This window comes from Zootoca vivipara, chromosome 13 (assembly GCF_963506605.1).
Source record: "Zootoca vivipara chromosome 13, rZooViv1.1, whole genome shotgun sequence".
Taxonomy (NCBI): Eukaryota; Metazoa; Chordata; class Lepidosauria; order Squamata; family Lacertidae; genus Zootoca; species Zootoca vivipara.
Genome location: NC_083288.1, coordinates 4,172,160 through 4,197,425, shown reverse-complemented (window position 1 = coordinate 4,197,425; position 25,266 = coordinate 4,172,160). Strand labels below are relative to the sequence as shown.

General features: G+C 44.3%; 1 protein-coding gene across 3 annotated transcripts in view; it reads right to left on the bottom strand.

The window, feature by feature from the left end:
- LOC118094226 (band 4.1-like protein 4B) overlaps positions 1 to 25,266 on the bottom strand; it is a 74,337-nt gene that overhangs the window by 29,372 nt on the left and 19,699 nt on the right. The window lies entirely within an intron of this gene.

The following is a 25,266-nucleotide window of genomic DNA, read 5'->3' as shown; positions in this document are numbered from 1 at the left end:
AACAATCTGTCTTCCTCCTGGTATAGATCATCCAACCGGGCAATTGAAGTGGTTTCAATAGGCATCTCCATCACAAGTTAACTCAGGCTCTGCCACTTACTTGAATGAAACCACATTCAAAACAAATGTTACACTGCATTAGATCCTCTTACTGAATTGGGATTTCTCCCCAGAAAGCAGTAAGTGAACAGGTCAAAACTCTCAAGGGTCTTTTGTTGCCTTACTTGCCACTTGCAAACCCCTGCAAAGGTAGCCTACCTTTCGTGCTTAACTTACTGGTGTGAAAAATATCCAAGTCTTCTCCAGGAAGGGATATTAGAAAACCAGCATATCAAGAGCATGCTTTGTTGACATCTGGTTTCCTACATCAAGTGATTTTAATTTTATTTACCGGTATTTTAAATATGAAGGGATATTCAAACATGTGAGCCCTCTAACTGCATTCTAAAGCAGTACAGTCCACATATTCTCTCTCTCTCTTTCTCTCTCTCTCTTTTGCACGCTCACACATACACTCATACAAAAGCCAGGGCATCTGAACAGGGTGGCACAAATGGCAATTATGAAAAAGAATATGAAGCACACATTTTTAAGGTTAACAAAAAGACCAATTAATTCAGCTAAAGCACTCTGTTTCAAGCTAGTCCCTATAAACAGGTCAGCTATCAAAGAACACCAAGTTCAAGGAAAAAATCTTCACCAGCCTTTGAGATAGCACATAACCAGGAACAAAGGGAGAGGGTCTCAATTTTCAATAAAACTCTAAATATATATAATTAGTAGTTCTGGCAAAATTAAGCCTTATTAGCCTAAGAAAAAAACATTGCAAACCCACAATACAACCTATCAATAGCAGGACACAATGAAAGAACTCTGTAAAATCACACTACCACATGCCTTAAAACAGTGGCGAATGCAGCCTGATGCAAGACAGGCGTTTACTACATAGGTATTTTTATCAGTATGAACAGCACCTAGCATATATGTGTGCTCAGAATGTTCAATGCATTTCAAGCTTGTTTTTATGATCAAAATACTTTATTATTATCACCATTTCAATGCATTCCTACTGCCCTTCATCCAAAGATCTTAGGGCAGTCCACAAGATAAAAATACAGTGGTGCCTCGCTAGATGAATTTAATTCGTTCCACGGGTCTTTTCTTATAACGAAAAATTAGTCTAGTGAATCCCATAGGAATGCATTGAAATATTTTTGAATTTTTTTTGCCCATAGGAATGCATTAATTGAATTTCAATGCATTTCTATGGGAAACCGTGATTCGCTAGACGAATTTTTCATAAAACGAATTCGTCTAGCGAGGCAACCTCCACTAGAAAAAACCTTTTGTTAAGCGGACATTTCGTTAAGCAGGGCATTCGTTAAGCAAGGCACCACTGTATAGGATAAATGCACAAAATAGTTAAAACAGAAACAAAACAATAACATGCCTTCCCCCAAATAGATTTAAAAGGCTGTAGAATATTGACCAGCCAAAGGCCTGGTTGAACAGGAACGTTTTTGCCTGACACCTAAAGAAGGCGCCAGATGAAACTCCCTGGGGAGAGCATTTCACAAACGGGGAGCACCATTGCAAGAAAAGGTCCATTCTCATGTTGCCCCCTCCAGACCTCACACGGAGGAGACACACGAAGGAAGGTCTCCGATTATGATCTCAGGGTTCAGATCTGTTCATATAGAAAGAGGCGGTCCTTGAGGTATTGTCGTCCTGAGCTATGTAAGGCTTTATAGGTCAAAACTAGCACTTTGAATTGGGCCAGAAACTAATTGGCAATGAGTGCAGTTGGGCCAGGATCGGTGTAATATGCTCAAACCGGCTTGCCCCAGTGAACAACCTGGCCAACAAATTCTGCACCAGCTGAAGTTTCTGAACCATCTCCAATGGCTTCCTTATGTGTAACACTTTGAAGTAATCAGACCTGGAGGATACCACAGCATAAACAGAAGTTAGGCTATCCTTGTCCAGATAACCGTCTTCAGAGCCAGTCCCACTAGAACACGTTTCGGTAATCTAAGCTGGAGGTTACCAGAGCACAGGTCACAGGGGTGAAGCTGGCACAAACAAGATCTTCCTACCATATGTGGAAAAGAAAACTATCACCCCCTCCCACACCAATGCTGCATATGGTAGGAAGCTCTTGTTTTGATTTAAATCAGATTTTTAAAATTTTTAATCAGATTTTTAAAAATATTTTTCTATTTAAGTTACATTATAGTCCAAAGGCTATTCATCAGGAAATAACCTACAATTTTAATCCACTTTTTAAAATAAAAGGTTTCCTACAGAACCCCCCACTGAATGGAGCTGGCTGAAATTTGGCAGGCTTAATCCACTCCGTTTGAAAATTTTTCAATTTATAGTCAAGGAGGGGAGAGAGATGGAGCTTCAGATTTAATGGATCAGATTGGGATGACTAGTGAATGGAGTGGATCTGAATCAGAGGGGCTGCTTCCAATTTTTTTTGCCGCCCCCCCCCCCCCGCAAATCTGTGATGAAACAAACACAGCTGCCACAATTACATCTAGTTACGCTCTCAGACTCCAGTTTCTCTGTCCATGGCCACCTCTGCTCCCCTCTCCTGCTTAGTCTGTCTGTGACTGGCAGCATCACAGCTCAGCCTTTGTGACATCAGCCCTTCTCACGCCAAAGGCTCCTTTCACCAAAGACCTTCCTTCACTTTCACCAAAGACCTTCCTTCATTATACTAGAAGTATTGTATTAGTTACTGCATGGCTTCTGGCTTTTAACATTTAAAAACATTTCTCCATATAGTTGGGCCACCATATACGTTGCACTTTCGAATCAAATACTATTCATTGGAGCCAAACAACCTCCATGAGGAATTCACAAGGTAGGAAGTGATTTTGAGTTGCAACCCAAACATCTGGAAAGGAGGGTAGTTGTTGTTGTTTAGTCGTTTAGTCGTGTCCGACTCTTCGTGACCCCATGGACCATAGCACGCCAGGCACTCCTGTCTTGCACTGCCTCCCGCAGTTTGGTCAAACTCATGTTCGTAGCTTCGAGAACACTGTTCAACCATCTTGTCTTCTGGCGTCCCCTTCTCCTAGTGCCCTCAATCTTTCCCAACATCAGGGTCTTTTCCAAGGATTCTTCTCTTCTCATGAGGTGGCCAAAGTATTGGAGCCTCAGCTTCACGATCTGTCCTTCCAGGGAGCACTCAGGGCTGATTTCCTTAAGAATGGATAGGTTTGATCTTCTTGCAGTCCATGGGACTCTCAAGAGTCTCCTCCAGCACCATAATTCAAAAGCATCAATTCTTCGGCGATCAGCCTTCTTTATGGTCCAGCTCTCACTTCCATACATCACTACTGGGAAAACCATAGCTTTAACTATACAGACCTTTGTCGGCAAGGTGATGTCTCTGCTTTTTAAGATGCTGTCTAGGTTTGTCATTGCTTTTCTCCCAAGAAGCAGGCGTCTTTTAATTTCGTGACTGCTGTCACCATCTGCAGTGATCAAGGAGCCCAAGAAGGTAAAATCTCTCACTGCCTCCATTTCTTCCACTTCTATTTGCCAGGAGGTGATGGGACCAGTGGCCATGATCTTGGTTTTTTTGATGTTGAGCTTCAGACCATATTTTGCGCTCTCCTCTTTCACCCTCGTTAAAAGGTTCTTTAATTCCTCCTCGCTTTCTGCCATCAAGGTTGTGTCATCTGCATATCTGAGGTTGTTGATATTTCTTCCGGCAATCTTAATTCCGGCTTGGGATTCATCTAGTCCAGCCTTTCGCATGATGAATTCTGCATATAAGTTAAATAAGCAGGGAGACAATATACAACCTTGTCGTACTCCTTTCCCAATTTTGAACCACTCAGTTGTTCCATATCCAGTTCTAACTGTAGCTTCTTGTCCCACATAGAGATTTCTCAGGAGACAGATGAGGTGATCAGGCACTCCCATTTCTTTAAGAACTTGCCATAGTTTGCTGTGGTCGACACAGTCAAAGGCTTTTGCATAGTCAATGAAGCAGAAGTAGACCTTTTTCTGGAACTCTCTAGCTTTCTCCATAATCCAGCGCATGTTTGCTATTTGGTCTCTGGTTCCTCTGCCCTTTCGAAATCCAGCTTGCACTTCTGGGAGTTCTCGGTCCACATACTGCCTAAGCCTGCCTTGTAGAATTTTAAGCATAACCTTGCTAGCATGTGAAATGAGCGCAATTGTGCGGTAGTTGGAGCATTCTTTGGCACTGCCCTTCTTTGGAATTGGGATGTAGACTGATCTTCTCCAATCCTCTGGCCATTGCTGAGTTTTCCAAACTTGCTGGCATATTGGGTGTAGCACCTTAACAGCATCATCTTTTAAAATTTTAAATAGTTCAGCTGGAATATCATCACTTCCACTGGCCTTGTTATTAGCAGTGCTTTCTAAGGCCCATTTGACTTCACTCTCCAAGATGTCTGGCTCAAGGTCAGCAACCACACTACCTGGGGTGTACGAAACCTCCATGTCTTTCTGGTATAATTCCTCTGTGTATTCTTGCCACCTCTTCTTGATGTCTTCTGCTTCTGTTAGGTCCTTACCACTTTTGTCCTTGATTATGGTAATCTTTGTACGAAATGTTCCTTTCATATCTCCAATTTTCTTGAACAGATCTCTGGTTTTCCCCATTCTATTGTTTTCCTCTATTTCTTTGCATTGCTCATTTAAGAAGACCCTCTTGTCTCTCCTTGCTGTTTTTTGGAAATCTGCATTCAGTTTCCTGTATCTTTCCCTATCTCCCTTGCATTTTGCTTGCCTCCTCTCCTCCGCTATTTGTAAGGCCTCGTTGGACAGCCATTTTGCTTTCTTGCATTTCCTTTTCCTTGGGATGGTTTTCGTTGCTGCCTCCTGTATAATGTTACAAGCCTCCATCCATAGTTCTTCAGGCACTCTGTCCACCAAATCTAAATCCTTAAACCTGTTCCTCACTTCCACTGTGTAAGGAATTTGACTTAGATTGTGTCTTACTGGCCCAGTGGTTTTTCCTACTTTCTTCAGTTTAAGCTGGAATTTTGCTATAAGAAGCTGATGATCTGAGTTACAGTCAGCTCCAGGTCTTGTTTTTGCTGATTGTATAGAGCTTCTCCATCTTTGGCTGCAGAGAATATAATCAATCTGATTTCGATGCTGCCCATTTGGTGATATCCATGTGTAGAGTCGTCTCTTGTGTTGTTGAAAAAGAGTGTTTGTGATGACCAGCTTGTTCTCTTGACAGAACTCTATTAGCCTTTGCCCTGCTTCATTTTGAACTCCAAGGCCAAACTTGCCAGTTGTTCCTTTTATCTCTTGATTCCCTACTTTAGCATTCCAATCCCCTGTAATGAGAAGAACATCCTTCTTTGGTGTCATTTCTAGAAGGTGTTGTAGGTCTTCATAGAATTGGTCAATTTCACTTTCTTCAGCTCCGGTAGTTGGTGCATAAACTTGGATTACTGTGATGTTAAAAGGTCTGCCTTGGATTCGAATCGAGATCATTCTGTCATTTTTGAGATTGCATCCCATTACAGCTTTTGCCACTCTTTTGTTGACTATGAGGGCCACTCCATTTCTACTACAGGATTCTTGCCCACAGTAGTAGATATGATAGTCACCCGAACTGAATTCGCCCATTCCCTTCCATTTTAGTTCACTGATGCCCAGGATGTCGATATTTATTCTTGTCATCTCATTTTTTACCACATCCAGCTTACCTCCACTCATGGTTCTTACATTCCAGGTTCCTATGCAATATTTTTCTTTACAGCATCGGACTTTCCTTTCGCTTCCAGGCATATCCGCAACTGAGCGTCCTTTCGGCTTTGGCCCAGCCGCTTCATCAGCTCTGAATCTACTTGTACTTGTCCTCAGTAGCATGTTGGACGCCTTCCGACCTGAGGGGCTCATCTTCCAGCGTCATAACTTTTATATGCCTGTTGTCTTTGTCCATGGAGTTTTCTTGGCAGGGATACTGGAGTGGCTTGCCAGTTCCTTCTCCAGGTGGATCACGTTTAGTCAAAACTCTCCACTATGACCTGTCCATCTTGGGTGGCCCTGCATGGCATAGCTCATAGCTTCTCTGAGTTATTCAAGCCCCTTCGCCACGACAAGGCATTGATCCATGAAGGGGAAGGAGGGTAGAGTTGAGGATAAATTTGGGGTTGGTTTTATTAACCAGGGTGGATAAAAATAAATGGGGTTTTTTTAATTAAAAAAAGATTTTAAAAATGATTTTTTAAATTTAAATCAGATTTTTTTTAAATAAAATGTTTTTGGAGGAAAAAACTTTCTAAAGATTTAAGTTACATTATAGTCCATCAGGAAATAAGGATTTGTTTCTAATTATGTAGCATGAGGCTTTATATGCAGGTTACAATTTACATGAGTCCTCTCACTAGGTACTATACAAGTTCAGTGAATGTAGTCCTTCAAGGAGGCTGGACGCTTGGAAACTCTGCCGGACCGCCGGGGGCCAGTACCAGAGCCCTGCCCGATTCCTGCTGAGATTGTGGTGCAGCCCAAACTGGCATGGAGTCCGAGTTCTCAGGCTCCACAGGTGTAGCCAGTTGCAGTGCTGCTGTGGACACCAGCACGAGATTGTTCTGCTTAGGTGTCTCGGGCGGGGAATCCTCTGTTTCCCCACTTGTCCCAGTTGCTGAGTCGCCAGCTGTTTCTGTTGTGCTGCCCTGTAGTTCTGCTGGACATACTAGGTTAAGAGATGGTCTGATCTGGTCGAGGTGTCTTTTCCAAACCAGTCCACCCTCCAGCCCAGGCATCCCCAAACTTTGGCCCTCCAGATGTTTTGGACTACAACTCCCATCATCCCTGACAACTGGTCCTGTTAGCTAGGCATCATGGGAGCTGTAGGCCAAAACATCTGGAGGGCCGCAGTTTGGGTGTGCCTGCTCCAGCCCCACCTCATAGGACACCGGGCCTGTACAGCATCCTAGGGTCCCCGGTACCCAACTCTGTCCTAGCCCATAGTTCCGGACATATACAGGATCCCCTGGGGCAAACTCCTTAGGTGCCTTCCACTCCACAGTAGATGGTCGCTGCTCTAAGGCCTTGTCGGGATGTATGCAATCCAGGAGAGTAGTGAGCCCTATTCCCATTAGCAACTCAGCTGGGCTACGGCCAGTTGCTGTGCTTGGAGTTATGTGTTGGGCCAGCAAAAACTCCGCTATATGGAGGGTCCAGTCTCCCTGTATTATACGCTTGAGCGCATCTTTAGTTGTGCGTACCATATGCTCAGCTTAGCCATTAGTGGCTGGATGAAAGGGAGCTGACCTGACATGGTGGATTCCATTCTTGGTCACAAACTCTTGGAAGTCCGCCGACATGAAAGCGGTTCCATTGTTACTCACCAGAGTGGCAAACAGCTTCTTGAGTGCATTTATGATAGCTCTGCTGGACATGGTTGAGGTGGGTGTCACCTCGAGCCATTTGGAATGGGAGCCCACCTGGAAGGGCCCTGCAAAATCTACCGTGTTTCTCCGAAAAACAGCCATACCCCAAAAATAAGCCATACCCCAAAAATAAGCCATAGTGATAGGCAGTTTATAAGACATCCCCTGAAAATAAGCCACCGCGTTGTTGTTTTTGAGGAAAAATAAATATAATAATAATAATAATAATAATAATAATAATAATAATTTTTATTTATACCCCGCCCTTCCCAGTCAAGACCGGGCTCAGGGCGGCTAACAACAAATAATATCAACACAAATATAAAAGAAACAATTCAGTTAAAACAACAGAATAATACAATGTTAAAATTCAATTTTAAAATTAAAAATCTACGAATAAGATAAAACCATTATAAATAAAACCTTAGGGGAGGGTAACCGTGGGGTCAGACTGCGTCAGTCCGAAGGCCAAACGAAACAGCTCTGTCTTGCAGGCCCTACGAAAAGATGACAAATCCCGCAGGGCCCTAGTCTCCTGAGGCAGAGCGTTCCACCAGGTCGGGGCCAGTACTGAGAAGGCCCTGGTCCTGGTCGAGGCCAGCCTAGCCACCTTGTGACTCGGGATCTCCAATATGTTATTATTTGTGGACCGTAATGTCCTCTGGCGGTCCCGTAGGTACGAGGGTCCTAAGCCGCATAAGGTGTCTTATTTTTGGAGAAACACGGTATGTGCACCCTTGACCATGGAGACTGTGTGGATTCCCAGGACTGTACTGGTGCCTGGGGGGGATCCGGCCATGACACTTGGCAGGGCACACAGTTTGACCCATCCTTCTATCTCGGCGTCTATGCCGGCCACCAGACGTAGCTTTGGGCCAGTGCCTTCATCCGGACTATCCCCGGGTGAGACACGTGCAGGCCCTCTAAAACCTTTCTCCTAAGCGTGGGAGGGATTATGACTCGGCTACCCCACAGTAGACACCCCCTGTGTGTGAATAGCTCGTCCTTGCGAGCCATGTAGCCTGCGAATTCCGATCCTGGCTTCCCCGGCCACCCCCTCCCCACCCACTCTGCAACACGGGCCAACAACCTGTCTTTCGCTGTTGCGGCAGCAACGTCTTTCACATGCAAGGGCTGGTCCGGTAAGTCCTCCAGTAGCAATATCTGATGAGCCGGGGCAGGATCTGGTCCGCTTTCTGGTAGCAGTAAGCGGCTGAGAGCATCAGTGTGCCCCATGGCTTTCCCGGGTCGGTGCTGTAGCAAGTATTGGTAGCCGGCCAAGGAGATGGACCAACGCAAAACATGGGGAGAGAGCGTCTGGGGTGTCTGGCAATCCGGGGCTAGTCCCAACAGGGGCTGGTGGTCTGTCACGATCGTGAAGGGCCATCCGTAAAGAAAGTCATGAAATTTTAAAACTCCTTTAACAATGGCTAAACCCTCTTTGTCTATCTGGGAATAGTTGCGTTCCGCTGGTGTGAGGGTTTGAGAGAAGTACACCACTGGGACTTCTCTCACGTCTGATAGTTGGTGGCCCAGTACCCCACCCCCACCCCACAGGCGGAAGCGTCACAAGCTAGCACTACTGGTAGAGTCTCACCGAAGTGCGTCAACACCGAATTAGATATAAGCAGTTCTTTGACCCCTTCGAAAGCTTTTGCCTGTCGTGGGCCCCAGACCCAAGGTGCTTTTTTGTCCAAAAGCTTGTGCAGAGGCTTGGCCACCACTGCCTTGTGTGGTAAAAATGAGGGAACACTATATACACCAATACATAACAAGTCCTGCAGCAGGAATCCTTGAAGTTCTCAGCTCTCCCTTTCCAGCTTTCCACCCACCTGTTTCTCCTCAGCCTGCTCCTTCTGCAAGCCTGTTCCAGCCTAGGTCTACCAACGTTACCTCTCCTCCTCCCCCCTCTCCTCTCAAAAAAATATAGCAGAAAAGTTGTCCAAATATAAACAGTTAACTTATGAAACCTCACCATAATTTCATAATTATCTGTCTATGTATTTCTAATGGTATAACCAAATCAGTAATTTTGATACAACTGTAAAAACTACTCTGAAAATTTATTATTCCAAAAAATGAAACCTCATACCAGCAAGAATGAGTCTTTCTGTAAAATAAAAAGGATTTAAATCAAGTCTTACTGACTAGTGATTTAAATCAAATCCACCCTGTTTGCACTGGCAGGGTAATTCTTCAAATCGAATCGAAGCACTGGCATAGCCCCACCCACCTGCCCCTGGGGGGGCCGGAGGTGCGCTTGCGTCTGCTGTGCCATGGGATGGGGCATCCAAAGTGGGCAGGGTGAGCCACCTGACCTTGTCTGGTCCTCTCACCATTGGGCTAGGCAGGGCTGTCCAAGATAAGTCCACGGTCTGGTTTCAGACTAGGCTATTGCTCTGGGGTGCTGGGTTGGGGGGTGTCTGTGCACAGAGGGTGCCTGGAGGGGCCGCACAAAGTTTTCCCCAAAGCAACATGATCAGGAAGGTTCACTAATGCTTTACATTTCCATGGGAAATTGTTCATTGAATGTGTTTGTTTAGTAACAGTGAGGAAGCGCGAGTGTCCTGCACACTGAATCCCCGAGGGCACCCCTGTCTCCTGGGCGCCACCTGCCTCCCCTCCCCTCCCCTCTTTTCCTGAGGTTCTAACCCAGTTCCTTCTCGGAAGAAGGAAGGCAGGAATACTGGCATAGAATCCCCTGCCTGTGCCATGGAGGCAGGGGGTCCCAAGTGGGCAGGGGGAATCACTCGAGCAAATGCGTCCCTCCCAGGAGAAATGCACCTGACATGCACCAGCCCTGCGCTTCTGGAAAAAGCAGTGTGGGGCGCACTGCCTTGAGGGCATCCGGGAGGGATGCGGCTGGTGTGTGCCAGCCTGCAGAGGACCCCAGCTGCTTTCCGCGGCACACCCTGTGCTGCTTGGGTCTGCTGGAGGGCGCCTGGCAGGGATGCAGCGGTTTGGGCTCCCTGCAGCCCCAGTGCTGTCCAGGGTGCCCCGCCTCCCCACCCTCCCTTCCTATGCTACTAAATTGGAGAAAAAATAAAACTACCACCACCACATGGAATAAAACCAGAGACAGAAGGATCATGAATTCATACCTTTGCTGCTTGCTGCCTTTTGATTTATTTATTTTACTTAAAAGGGGTGGGGGGAGGGTAGTACCGCTGGTGGGGGGCATTTTGTGCTCTTTCTGGAGTAGTCGGTCCACCTTTGGTCTCTACACTCAGTTCTCACCTGTGTTTCGTAGAAGCTGTCAGCATATGACAGCGGCCACATCGCAGGAAACGGCTTTGACCCTCCCCTGCATGCAAAGACAGGCTCAGGTGGACTGAGTAGTAGAACCTTACAATCCCACCAACATAAGGAGGAACTAGATCTCAGCTAATTTTTTGAAGGTGGTCCACTGCTGGTTTTTAAACTCCAGTCCGCATTTAAAAACTTGCAGTGGACCACCTTCAAAAAATTATCCCGAACGTTAGCAGACACAGACCTAAAGAGATGAGTGGACCACATCTTAAGCTATTGAGAATCTTTCAGTTCACCAACTGAGTCCGTTTTACACACCGATTTCAAAGTAGTAAGTGGTCAGGACTCTGATTGTATCAGTGGGGGATGTATCACATTGCAGTGGGTTGGAATAGATTACCCTTGTGGTCGCCTTCCAATTCTCTGATTCAAAATTAATCCTATTTATATATGAACATATACATAAACAGAGAGGCATGAAAATTCATATTCATATTTTCAATTACCTCCCCCCCCCAAAAAAAACAATGTCAGTTGCTTCATTTAGAGTTATGAAATATTTTTCAATTTGCATGTTTAATGAGTAACCACAGCCTGGACTAGAGAACCCTGTTGAGCCTGTTATTCCACATAAAGCACAGATGACTGTAATGAATTTGCAATTTTAAAAGTGTAAGATTACTGCCTGATAAAGTTCAAAGTATGACTCACACTGTTGACTGACTTGGAGGGCAAAAGATGCATTTTCCAACATTATGTTGAGGGTTAACTCGGTTTTACAAAGCCTTGAGAAGTTACAGTCACAGAACATGAACACCAGTAGCTTTGTGCATCTAACGCTTAACTAAGTTATGTAAGAGAATGATTTTCTTAGATGAGTAATAAATTCTGAAGTATCTAAAAATCAGCCAGAGAGGAACAACTCATGCTTCTAGATTTTCCCTAAAACTAAGTGCATGACGGTGGGGAGAAAATATACCCCTTGTACTTCAGTCACGGGGGGCAGAAGGAGTGCAGGTGCTAAAAACTTCTGAATTCTGCAAGAATTTTGTGGCTTTCAAGCTGTGCCCTCTGGGCCCTTCTCATTACTTACATGGTATTTGCTCATTTCTGTGGCATGCACAGATTTTCTCAAGTTTAATTAAAGTGTGCAGAGTAACGTGAACATATAATTCCAGATGTGGCTCCCAAGGACAACACATCCTATTGAACAAAATGCAATTCAGCGTACTCAAAAGTTGAAGCCCCCATAGGAGCATGAACACACAACTCCAGTTTTCAGCATTGCGTTTCAACACCCCACACCAAGGAGGTTTGTAATGATTATTCCACGCTTGCTACTGTTAACTAGGTACTTCTTGTTGTACAAGTTATAACTGGTACAAGGCTGCTTTTTTTCTAGGACGCTGAACACTGTAGAGCTTGTGTTTCCTGTAAACAAGAGGAGTGAATCTCAATACACTAGGCCAGGTTGCCTTGCACTGAGGGACTCCGCTTTTCCTCTGTTCTGCAGTCAGCCATGCAACCAGATCTATCCACTTTACACATTCTGAAAGGTGATAAAATTGTTGCATTTAGGATTGGTTTACAGGACTTACATTGGGACTTTTCTGTCCATTTACTAACTCATCTTTTGGCCGCCTGCAATGCACTGGCAGCAGTCATAGGAAGGAAACTTTTATTATTGATTGGGGGGCATTTTCTGGGGGCCACTCTATTCTCTTTACAGTATTCTGTTGGCTGAAAGTTAACTTTAGAGCTGGAAGCAGTGGCAAAAGAAAGGAGGGGACAAGAGAAGGATAAAGTGAAACTAGACACAGAGGGCTGCATAAAGGACAAGGTTACAGTGAATTTTATATGTGAACTTAATCAGATCTGCAGCTGGGGGGGGGGAGAGCCAGGATTTCTGCCCTGGGTGAAGCTCCCTAGAGGGCACGGTTGAGGATCCCAGCCTCCCTGCATGTCTGTGCTTTAAATGGAGTGAAATATGAAAAAGTGAACAGCAGCCATGAAGCTGAAGGTGGCATATTTAGCGTATTTTTCGCTCCATAGGAAGCACCTGACCTTAGGACGCACCTAGTTTTTTTTAGAGGAGGAAAACAAGGAAAAAAATATTTTGCCTTCTTGAATTGTCCTAGGCATAGCAGCCAACTCCTAGATGCTTAGGTGCCTTTGCCCCCCATTAAATATTTGAGGAAGCTTATTTTGCAAAGGGGGAAAGCTCAATTTTTTTTGAGGATCACCTCAAAGTTGTGCAGCTTTTTTTGCAAATGGGAAAAGGCCCGTTGGGGGGGGGGTGTCAGCTCAGAGTTGTGCATCTTTTTTGCAAAGGGGGAAAGCTCCATTTTTTAGGACCAGCTCAAAGTTGCTGAGTATCCTTGCAAAGGAAAAAATCCTGTTTTATAGGGTTCAACTCACAGTTCTGCAGCTTCTCTAGGAAAGGAAAGGGACCCATTTCTACAGTTTCCAAACAGATAATCTAATCGGCCAGTCACATGTCTCCCTCTACAGACAACAACTGAGGCCTAGGCAAGGGGCCGGGAAGGGAGCTAGCTCCCTTATCTCCCTCTCCGATCTCTTGCAATCAGCTGCTGAGCGGGTTCCTTTCAACACTCTCTTTCCCTCATTAGCCTTTAGCTCTTTCTTAAAAAAAAACAACAACAGCACGATCTGCCTTTAGCCCCTGGGCAATTCGGCTCCAGGGACCACACATTCGCTCCATAAGACACACAGACATTTCCTCTTACTTTTTAGGAGGAAAAAAGTGTGTCTTAAAAAAAAAGTGTGTCTTATGGAACGAAAAATATGGTACAATGGGATGCAGGGAGAGGGAGAGTTGGAAAATCAGGAGAGGCTCTGTGCAGTGAAGCAGAAGATAGGCTCCCTTGTGAGAAAGAAATTCTCGAGGGGCGGAGGGAGGGGCGGGAAGCGGAGGAAGAGAATCAGTTGCAGAGTTGGAAGGGACCTAGTGCCCTAGCCCCCAGAAAGATCCTTTCTCCTTTTGCTTTTCCCTCTTCTCCATGTCTCTGAGATCCATTAAAAGTGGTGAAGAGATCAGATCTCCTCACCCTGTGCTCTTTTTTGAAACATGATTAAACCATTTAAATGGCAAGTTCACAAGATACGCACTTTGGAGTATTCTTTGTTTATGTTGTTCTCTCTCTCCCCCCCCCCCTGTGGAGGGTCTCTTGGGTGTTATGCTCTGGATGCCAGACCAATCCAATTTCTTTCTTTTTTTCATGGAATTACAAACTTGTTGGATCAGGGGAATGCTGTGGACATAGTGTATCTTGATTTCAGCAAGGCTTTTGCAAAGTCCCCCATGATATTCTCGCAAGGAAGCTGGTAATATGTGGGTTGAATGAGGTAACAGGTAGATTTGTAGCAGGTTGACTGACCAAACCCAGAGAACTCATTAATGGTTCCTCATCATCCTGGAAAAAAGTGACAAGTGGGCTTCCGCAGGGCTCTATCTTTATAAATGACTTGGATGAAGGAATTGAGGGGATGCTCATCCAATTTGCAGGTGACACCAAACCGGGAGGGGGAGCTAATGCCACAGAAGACAGAATCAGAATTCAAAATGACCTTAACAGATTGGAGAACTGGGACGAATGTCAGACTCTGCACTTAGGCAGGAAGAACCAGATGCACAAATATAGGATGGGCAACACCTGGCTTACTAGCAGTACGTGTGAAAAGGATCCAGGGGTCTTGGTGGACCACAAGCTTAACATGAAAGTGTCCTTCCACCCACTAGAATACTACATAGCTCAAAATAGGAAGTCCCAGGGAGATTCAGCTGGCGCCTTCATTACCCACCTTTAGGAGCCAAGCAAAAACATTCCTTTTTAACCAGGCCTTTGGCTGATTAACATCCTATACCCTTTCAAATGTGTTGGTGGGAGCGGGGTGGGGTGAGGGGGTTATAGGTTTGTTTTGTACTTGTTTTTATTATGCATTTTGTGTTTTTATCTTGTATTTTTATGCTATGATCTGCTCTGAGATCTAGGGATGAAGGGTGGTATACAGATTCAATAATCATTATTATTATCATCACAGTTGTAAAAGAAAGTAGAGATACTGGCACTCTCAAAAAGGTAACTAAGGACACCAAGGCATTAGCTGGAAAAGGAGAAGAGGATAACTTTATAGTGGCATTCTTTTATTACACACACAACTGACTATCACTCAGAATGAGGTCCACCAGACTCACATCTGACACTTTGGAACAATGTTTTCCCATAAGGAACCTGTATTTGGAGGGTGGGGTGTGTGAAGTGGGTAGTGTTGGTTGGGAGATTGTTATTACATGTTATTTTGAAAAATCAGTAAAATATATTAAGCACACACGCACCTCTCAACATTCTACATATCTGGGTAGGCCACTCTAATCAAAAATGCTTTTAGCCTGATGTCAATAGATGCACAAAATATACATGTAGACACTGTGTGTGTGTGTGTGTGTGAGAGAGAGAGAGAGAGAGAGAGAATATGAAATCCAAACACAAATTTGAGTTAGAAATGCCCTGTTCAAAGTTTGGTTGGCAAAACTGACAGACTGAGAGCATCCCAAATATTTACCTTGGCTTGATAATCTGATAATGTTAATATTTTTTACTTGAACTTTGTTATTTTATTTTATTGCATGTGTAACTGTACTCATCCTTGCTGCCTATGTTTTTATATTTTGGTTTTCATCTGTTATAATTGTTCTCTCTGTTTTATAACACATTATAAAATGAAAATTTAAAAGAAATATTACGAAGAAAATGCCTTCCTCCTCGTATCTCTCCAGGTTAATTCAGAGAGTTGAATTACTCCTTAATTACGATACTCACACTCTGCAGTTTTGCTCAGTTCTCAAATATTTATGTCTCCATACCAAGTATCTGCTTCTCAAGTGGAGCCTGGACAACCATCTGTTAGGGATACTTTACGTTTGGTTTCCCCACACTGAGCATGGGAGTCAATAGAACAGCTTAACAATGCACCCTCCAATTCTATGATTCAGCCCATGGTATGCTATGATAACACCATAGTTGCAGGTTCAATCCCTGTGAGGGACAGCTGCATATTCCTGCATTGCAGGGGGTTGGACTAGATGATTCTCAAGGTCCCTTCCAACTTTATGATCCCATGATCTCTGGGGACTTGGTGTCGACTTAAAATAGAATATGGATTGCAAATAGCCTCATTTGGAGACTTTGTATGGGTAAAAAGAGATAGGCAGAAGTCCACATTTTGAAATTTAAATAAACAGTAGTTTTCTTATTCAACATTCATATATCAGCCAAATGCAGTTGGACATAAATCATGAGCCCAGGGCTCTTTACACATGCATTCAACTTCATGGAAGCCTCTTCTCTGTGAACGAGCTCTCACATGGCTGGGATAAAATTTAAATGACCCAATCACACAGGGCGATTGTGTGGATCACATGCACTAAGTCTGCCCCCTACCAGATGCATTGATTCCATGTGAAAGACCCACATGTCTGCCTCAACTCGAAATAACACTTATCCCAGCACTTCAGGAACCCCTCATGGAAAAGTATCTGCGGGATCTGGGGAATGGTGACGTATGTCAAAACACCAATATGAGTTTCTAGTACACTAGAATTTGTTGTATTTCTAAAACACTAGAAGCATTATATTTCTGAAAATTACATTATCTGTGAGACCTGCAAAATGTGCTCAGCAGCTGGTTGTTATGCACCTTAACATATACATAATGCATGTGCAGGCATGCACATGGGTGCTAAACTCTTCTGAATAACATAAAAGTTACATTTAGGGGCAAATCAACATGTTCTGATGATTCCGTCAACCAGTTAGTAGGCACATGCTAATAGGAAATGTGCAAGCTTGGAATAAGAAATTGTAGCGTATATCAACAGTTTAAGTTTGCTTTCTGCTAATTTACTTCATCTTTATTAAAGCCAATCAACTCTGCTACACAAACTTGTCACAACATCAACAGAATTAGACAAAAGTTAAAAATAGGTCTCAGGAAGGATGGAGAGATGGATTCTGAATGGACAGCTGAATACCTGCAGTATATACCATCTGTTTCCTAGGCAAACTTGGAAGAGGACTGACGTCTGAGAATTAGGTACAAGGGACAGCTGCTTCACACAGCATGCAATGTCATGTGTGCTTTGCCCCCACATGTCTACATAGCAATGAGCCACAGCATATCCCAAGTCCTCTGTTGATTGTACCTGTAAGGTGCACATAGCAAAACATGTTTGTTGCAAACTGCCCTTGGAGACAACAGTAAAAAACAGTATGAATTATAGCAACATGGTACACTGTAATCAGGAATTAAGAATCCCTTAGCTGGGCCAGAAACAAAGTCTATATTGTCCAGGATTCTGTGTCCAACACTGGCCCCTAGAAGATCACGAGCAGGGCATTGTTCTGGCTCCCACTTGGACATAGTACTCTTGGCTCACTTTTCGCCAAACGCGATGGCTAAACAAAGATCAGGTTACAAGGTGTGCAAGTCAGCAGTTATATCAGAGTCCTAATGCTCATGGCGAGGCATAAGACATTGTTCCAACGCTTCATATGCCCCTGCAGCTCCCCTTTTGAAGAGCTCACTGGGGCAAGCAAACAGGCTTTCTGGAGAGTAGGCTGGATCTGCTTGTGCTGGCACAGCTAGCACCACATCCTTAGATATGGAGATGGAGTCTCACAGCTAATTTCCTGTCTGTTGTCCAACTGCCAATCAGCGGCCAATCCGGAGGCAATGGGAAACAGGGCTGAAGTCAAACCAGGGGCCTCCTCCTCAGCTCTTGGGTTGTCCAATTGTACTGGGGATGAGCCCTCCATTTGACAATCAACCTCGTCCCTCCCAAGATCAGCACCTCCCAAGCCAATGGGCCTCTTCTCAGGATCCAATTCCACAGTCCTGTCCTGTTCCTTCTCCCCGTCTGACCAGCTCTGCCAAGAAGTCTTCATGTGGCTCATGAGATTGAACCTGGGACCTTTTACATGCACACCATGTGCTTCTCTACTGAGTCACAACCCCAAGCCCTGCACTCCACCCTTGACTAGGGCTGGATGGTATCTGGCTTTCAACAATATAACACCAGCTAAACATTGCAGTACATCATGATGTCTGAAATAAGGATGGAGCTGGCTCCCTGCTGGGCCCACCTCCTCCATCGCAACACGCATACATGGTTGGGTAGGGCCTGCTCTGGGAGGAATTGGGCTCGGATCTCTCTGCCCCTTGGTCCCCCATGGCGGTGCCAGCGCTTCTTCCCTCGTCCCCACTCTCCGGAGCCCACCATGACCTGAACTCTTTGTGTGTGGCTGAAGAGAGACTGGTCAGTATTGACCTAGCATATACCATCCACTGCCTTGACAGTCCAAGCTGTAAGGTGAAGTTCATGACCGAAAAGCTGTTTCTCAGAGAGCTGCCTTACCATGAGTGCTGTATTCCAGAGCATACTGCCACTGGGCCAATGTGCTCCCTTGAGCCCCAAAGAAAGAGACACGCTCACTGGGGAAATGGCGAGGTTCGTTCCACGATGGAGCTCTGCCCAGCGTTGGTAGAGAGCGAGGGCAAACTGCGTGTTCAGGTTCTGTGTTTCATGGTTGTGCTCACAGCCTCTGACGTTCGAGGAACCAAGCGACAGAAGGAGGGTAGTGCTGGAAAACGGCAGCATGACACAGGCTGGGGTGGGACTGCCAACTTCCTGTTTTACGGCGGATCGAAGCGGGTGTGCATCTGAGCTCCTCGGAGATGAAGCAGTCAATGAAGGGGTCTTTTGGGGGCTACGCAACCCCAGGAAAGCTCAAGAGGGGATCTTGAGCCATGAGTAAGCAGGAGCGGCGTCAGAAAAAGAAATCTTCTATCCCCTTTCGTAGTTTACTACAAAAGGGGAGGGATCCTTAGGCGCAAAAGAACCACCACTTCCCCCCCAGTGAAAAGCCTCAGACCCGGAGTGATCTCAACAGCGGTAAAATTTCCTCAGAGAGGCTCACCTGGCGCCTTCACTACATATCTTTAGGTGCTGGGCTAAAACTTTAACTATCTGTGGCCTTTTGAAAGTGAGCAGAATATTTTAAATGTATTCCCCCCCCTTATTTAAATGTATCTATGTGGAGGGGTCCCAGGCGCTGTGGTTAAACCACTGAGCCAAGGGCTTGCTGATCAGAAGGTCGGCGGTTCGAATCCCTGTGACGGGGTGAGCTCCCATTGCTTGGTCCCAGCTCCTGCCAACCTAGCAGTTCGAAAGCACGTCAAAATGCAAGTAGATAAATAGGAACCGCTACAGCGGGAAGGTAAACGGCGTTTCCATGTGCTGCTCTGGTTTGCCAGAAGCGGCTTTGTCATGCTGGCCACATGACCTGGAAGCTATACGCCGGCTCCCTTGGCCAATAATGCGAGATGAGCGCGCAACCCCAGAGTCGGCCACGACTGGACCTAATGGTCAGGGGTCCCTTTATGTGGAGGGGTCTGTCTGTTTGGGTGGTTGTAAGTCACTCTAGGTTACCCTTGGCAAAATAAAATGACTAACAAATGTAAATCATAATAATAATTTGGCCCAATGGATGATATGGAAACTATAAAAATACTCACCATAAACGGTCTCAACTCACCGGTGAAACAACAAAAAGTCGAGCTGCTGCTCAAATGGGAAAAACCTAAAATAATATGCCTACAGGAAACACACTGTAAGAAGCAAATGGATAGAATTCGTTGTCTCAGAGGCTTCAATGTCCAAATCTCATCTCCTGGCACATCAAAAGCAAGAGGGGTAGCGGTGCTGATTTCCAACAGACTGATTTTTACCCTCAAGGGAACTTTGACAGACAAGAGAGGCCACTGTGTCAAAGGTCCAAGAAACGGCATCACACCAACTATAGCCTCACTTTACAGAGGACAGTTACAATTTCTCCGACTCACTCTGCAAGAACTATCTGAATTCCAGGAAGGCATGGTGCAATTAGGAGGGGATTTTAATCTTGTACAAGATCCCCAACTGGACAGATCCCACTGTAACCAACTCATGTAAAACACCCTCAGCATTGGAAGCCATACTTCGTGAACACAACCTGATAGACATATGGAGAGTGCTCCCCCCAACTACTAAGGACTTTTCATTTTTTCAAGTTGTTACTCATCATACTCCTATCTTGATTTTGTCATGATTTCAACATCAGACTTTCAAAGAATTGTTGGATCAAAGTTTGGTTGTCGCACTGTTTTCGACCACGCTCCAGTGGGGGCCACCTTACATCTCCAAGAAAAACCCAAGTCTTCACCTTGCTGTAGATTTCCTGCAATTCTCCTACCAAATAAGCTGGCAACAGACCACCTCTTTTCAGAAAAGAATAACTACCTGGATATTAACACCACAGAGAGAATGCCTCTTGGAACAGTCTAGGAAGCTATGAAGGCATCATCAGAGGACCCAGCTCCTGCCAACCAACAGCAATCAAAAGAAAGACTGCCAGAGAATCAGATTGCCTCCTACTGGAAATAAGGCAGCTTGAACTAAAGCACATAAGAGGTGGCGGGAGGAAGACTTTAAGGACCTTGAATGCTAGGAGAGCAGAAGACATAGCCATGGAAACATAAAAAATCTCTATAAATTTGCTTTTCCTCAACCAAAAATATTATGAAGATGGTGATAAGAACTCTTAAGATGCTTGCTAACCATATTCAGAAAAGAATTAACATTAAGAGAGTAAACCAGCTAAGGGATAAGGCGGGTACCCTTAAATATGATGATAATGGTAAGTGTAATAGGTTTAGAGATTTTTATGCCTCCCTATATGCTGATCCTATTACCTCCTTCCCAACAATTACAGAATACAGTGGTACCTTGGTTCTCAAACTTAATTCGTTCCGGAAGTCCATTCCAAAACGAAAGCATTCTAAAACCAAGGCGCACTTTCCCATTGAAAGTAATGCAAAATGGATTAATCTGTTCCAAACTTTTAAAAACAACCCCCTAAAACAGCAATTTAACATGAATTTTACTATCTAACGAAAACATTGATCCATGAAATGAAAGCAATAAACAATGTACTGCAGTCAAACAATCAATCAGTAGCTGAACTGGGTTCCACACAGTCACAAAAAGAAAAACGCAAAATAAATAGCAAAAACAGACAGACCTCAGCGTAACACTCAAAACAGAGGTGTGGCACTTAAATCGGAAGTGTAACACTCAAAACGGAGCATGTTTGGCTTCTGAAAAAAGTTTGCAAACCGGAACACTTCTGGGTTTGCAGTGTTTGGGTTCCAAGTTGTTTGAATACACAGCCGTTTGAAAACCAAGGTACCACTGTGTTTGGAAAGAATTCCATTACCTAAACTAAACGACACCCACATGGACTATTTAAACCAGCCTATAGATGAGGTAGCCGCAGTAATCAAAAAACGGAAGGGACACTGCAAACTTCTATAAGTGATTCAGTGAGATTCTGATGCCAAGATTAACCTCTCTGTTTAATGATATTCTTTCAGGTGGTCAAGTACCAACTCCTGGAAACACTCTAAAATAATAGTTAATGGTATATAGGGTTGCCATATTTCATATTTTTGGCAAAGTTTTTGGGCTCTTTCCTTTCTTCTTCTTCTTTTTGCCAAAGTTGTTGAGCTTTTTCTTTCCTGGACGTTTCAGCGTTTTCTGCCCAGATGCTGCTTCCAAGAGCCAAATCCTGGCTATGTCCAGGAAATTCAGGACGGATGCCAGCCCTAAGTTATACCTAAACCAGGGAAAAATCAAGATGCTAAAATCTTTACTGCAAGCATCAACACATTTATTTCTTCATAGATAAAAGCTGGGTCCATACCCCAGATAAAGATCTGTGACCCACTTTTCCTTCTACAAAATGTTACCCATTCAAGCAAAAGCAAAAATTTACCACTAGCAGTCATATCACTAGATGCATATAAATCCTTTGTTGTTGATGTTTTTAATTGTTTACATATAAAACACATACATTGTCACAAAACACATACACAACACACTACCTTATATTCATAGCATAAAACATACCTAAAAGGGACCCCTGACCATTAGGTCCAGTCGTGACCGACTCTGGGGTTGCGCGCTCATCTCGCATTATTGGCCGAGGGAGCCGGCGTATAGCTTCCAGGTCATGTGGCCAGCATGACAAAGCCGCTTCTGGCAAACCAGAGCAGCACATGGAAACGCCGTTTACCTTCCCGCTGTAGCGGTTCCTATTTATCTACTTGCATTTTGACGTGCTTTCGAACTGCTAGGTTGGCAGGAGCTGAGACCAAGCAATGGGAGCTCACCCCGTCACAGGGATTCGAACCGCCGACCTTCTGATCAGCAAGCCCTAGGCTCAGTGGTTTAACCTACATTACTCTATATCAGGCATCCCCAAACTTCGGCCCTCCAGATGTTTTGGACTACAGTTCCCATCCTCCCTGACCACTAGTCCTGTTAGCTAGGGATCATGGGAGTTGTAGGCCAAAACATCTGGAGGGCCGCAGTTTGGGGATGCTTGCTCTATATAATACCTACCTATACTATATACCTACACACCTACCCCACATGGACACCCACCAAGAGACTTGACTTCAAGCCGTTCTTGTTACGCTACGCAGAATGACTTTCAATTGGGAAAAGAAAAAAGAAGTACTAATGTAGCATTTTTTTCAATTTTCCCAAAAATTTCCATTTCTTTCTGAAAAAACCAGGGGGGGGGAACCGTCCCCCCCCCCGAGCTTCAAAATTTCCGGAAATTTTACATCTCTAGGGAAGCCTCATTAAAACTTCTGCATTGTGGCATTATACACTGGTGAGGCTGTCCCAAATATGTAAGGAGGTCAATCCCAATTGTCTGAGGGAATACCCAGTCAAAGGTACACATTTCCATATGTGATGGTGTTGTGACGTCATCAAACCCTTCAGGAATGCCGTCTTCAAAGAAATAAGCCGAATATACAACAAAACAACGGAAATGTCCCCTGCACTAGCACTACTTGGGCTTAGGATCCTGCCTGCTCATGATTATTCCAAAGATGAGCTCTGAGCCTTTCTATTGACTGCTGCCCATATGGAGATAGCCAGGTGTTGGAAAACGGTGTTGGTATAACAAGAGTGTATGGTCAATAGCACTGGCTGAGAAACTAACATGCCAGGTGAGAGCAGCAAAGGGCAAACACAAATCCATATTCCTCTTATAAGATATAGCAAATGTTTATTGAATACATAAATTCTTCCCCAGCACTCGTGGGGAAATGTGGCAGGATCTCTTAGAGTAATCCATTGAAACTTTAACACATGGCCTGATAAAAGTCTGTAATTTCATCAGGACAAGTTATTTGTTGTTTTCTGTTGTACGGTAACAATTGTTTTCTCGAAATTTATCTTCTGTACCATGAAAATAAATAAAAACTGTATTTTTAGCAGTAGTAGCAGCAGCAATAGTCTCACACTGAGGAGAGCAGGGACATGCAGTCCCTCTCCATCTCCTGCAGTCTTCCCTTCAGAGTTTCGCCCTACTTGCTTGTCCCAACATTTTGTTAGTTCATAATACAGAAAGGCTACAAGAGTTCAGGTGATTAGAACAGGCCCATGCATTGGGGTGGGGGCCAGACCCTGCCATTTATGCCGGACTTACTCTCTTTTACAAAAATAGGCACAGCAGTACAAAGAATTTAGTGAATTGCCTCTTTTGTATGCAATTGTCATCAGCTGCATTTCCAACATCAACGTAATCCTTTCATGTGTTAATGCTTAACATTCCATCTGGTTAAAACCAAATATCACTAAGGTAATATCAGTTTAGCCCAGTCTTTGACTACTGTTTTTGTGCCAAGATTACATGGTTTAACCTCTCAGCCAGCAGGCCCCAAATGGAACACTTTGTTCACATGGTTATAAAGGAGCCCTGGGTATTATTATTTCTTAACACTTGTTAAACCTTTTTCTTGTAGCAGCAATGGAAAGCAAATATTGTGTGTGACAACGAAGAAGGTTTTGAAGGAAATGAGCTTATTAAAAATGCACCTTGCCTTAAACTCATGTAGTCATTCTGACATGGAGAAATGCTGATATGAACAGACTTTAGTAAATAAAGAGGTTGTGCAATTGCTAATCTAGCTTTCAACAGCCCAAACATGCTAAAATGAAGCCGGCTGGGCCACAAGCTGGATGCATAGCTAAGCAACCATGTCATCTATTCACCACATGCCAAACTGCACTGTGGGGGCTCACCAAACAGCCTGGGACCTGAGAACGAATCACAAGCAAGGCAATTTTGGGTGACAGGCTCTGCATCCAACTGGGCGGCTGTGTGCTGCTTCTGGCATTCATGAGCAGGGCTCAGATCAAGAACTGAATGGGATCTAAGGGCCAGCTAGGAATGCAGCAGCTCCAGAAATATTCTGATGCAGATCACCTCTGGCTTCTTTGGGGAGATGATCCGCGTCTTCTGAAGCCAAACTGCCAGCCCACAGAGGCAGGTTGCTGCAGCCAAAATAAGAATTTGCCTCTTCCCAAAATATGTTTTGATGTGTCTGTTACATGGATCTCTGGGAATGATGTTGCTAATGCAGGGATTAAATTATTTGGGCTGCAAGCAGCAACTCAAAGCAGGGAGTCTCCAGCACTGACAGGAGGAGCTTGGAAGTGACATCCATCATCTTCAAGGCTGCCAAAGAGCCTTCCATCTGTCACAAAGAAGACCTATCAAAGAAGTCAGGAAGTTGAACTAGTTACATTAAGAGATATAAAAATGATGAACGGCAGAGTTTTAGCCATCTTCAAAATAAGAGTTTACTAAAGGCTCTTTTTTGCAAGCGCTGTGTGGAATTTACTTCTTGAGCTAAATGCTTTCACAAAAACATTTACAGCTTTCATATCACTCCATGTTAGCCTGGAAGCAGGAGAACAAATCCCACATATAAATCTCCATAACACTTTCCCAACCGTCTAGCCAAATGCATATACGGTATCCTGTTCTTCCAATTCCCGAACCTGCTTCTCTTACCCATCCTTGCATGGGAACATTTTGTTCCTCCACTGAAACTAGCTTATACTTCAATGCAAACAAAAATGTGATAAATTCATCAGAATCCGCAAACCAACTATGTGAGCTCCCAAAAATGCAAAATGGCAGATTTCACAGCGAGCAAGCAGGTATCTTACACGGCTTCCAGTCAAATCACTGAATTGTCTTGCCGCAGCTTGGAAAACTCACATTGGACTAATCTGGAATACCTTCTATTACATGTGAGAAGAAAATTGCAAAGAACAAGAAAAGAGAAGAGAAGAGAAGAGAGCAATTATAATTCCAAATAAACTTTTGGTTGGTTTTGCTCTCAACCAAAAAGGTGTATATATCCTTATGTCACAACATACCAGCATGCCCCCCCCCATATAATGCACACTGGTTCCACTTGCTTCCAGTCCAGATAAAGACATTTATATCCCCCTATATATGAGTCAAGCCCTGACACCTCAATCCTGTTGTACTCCTATTTTTTGTTGAAATACCTGAACTCTCTGATCAGTTCTGAGTATTTCCCCCGGTAACTCCCTTTATTTGCCTCTGGGAAGTTCCGGACCCTTGCTACAACCCAAACTTGTGCATTTTTACTCAGCAGTTCT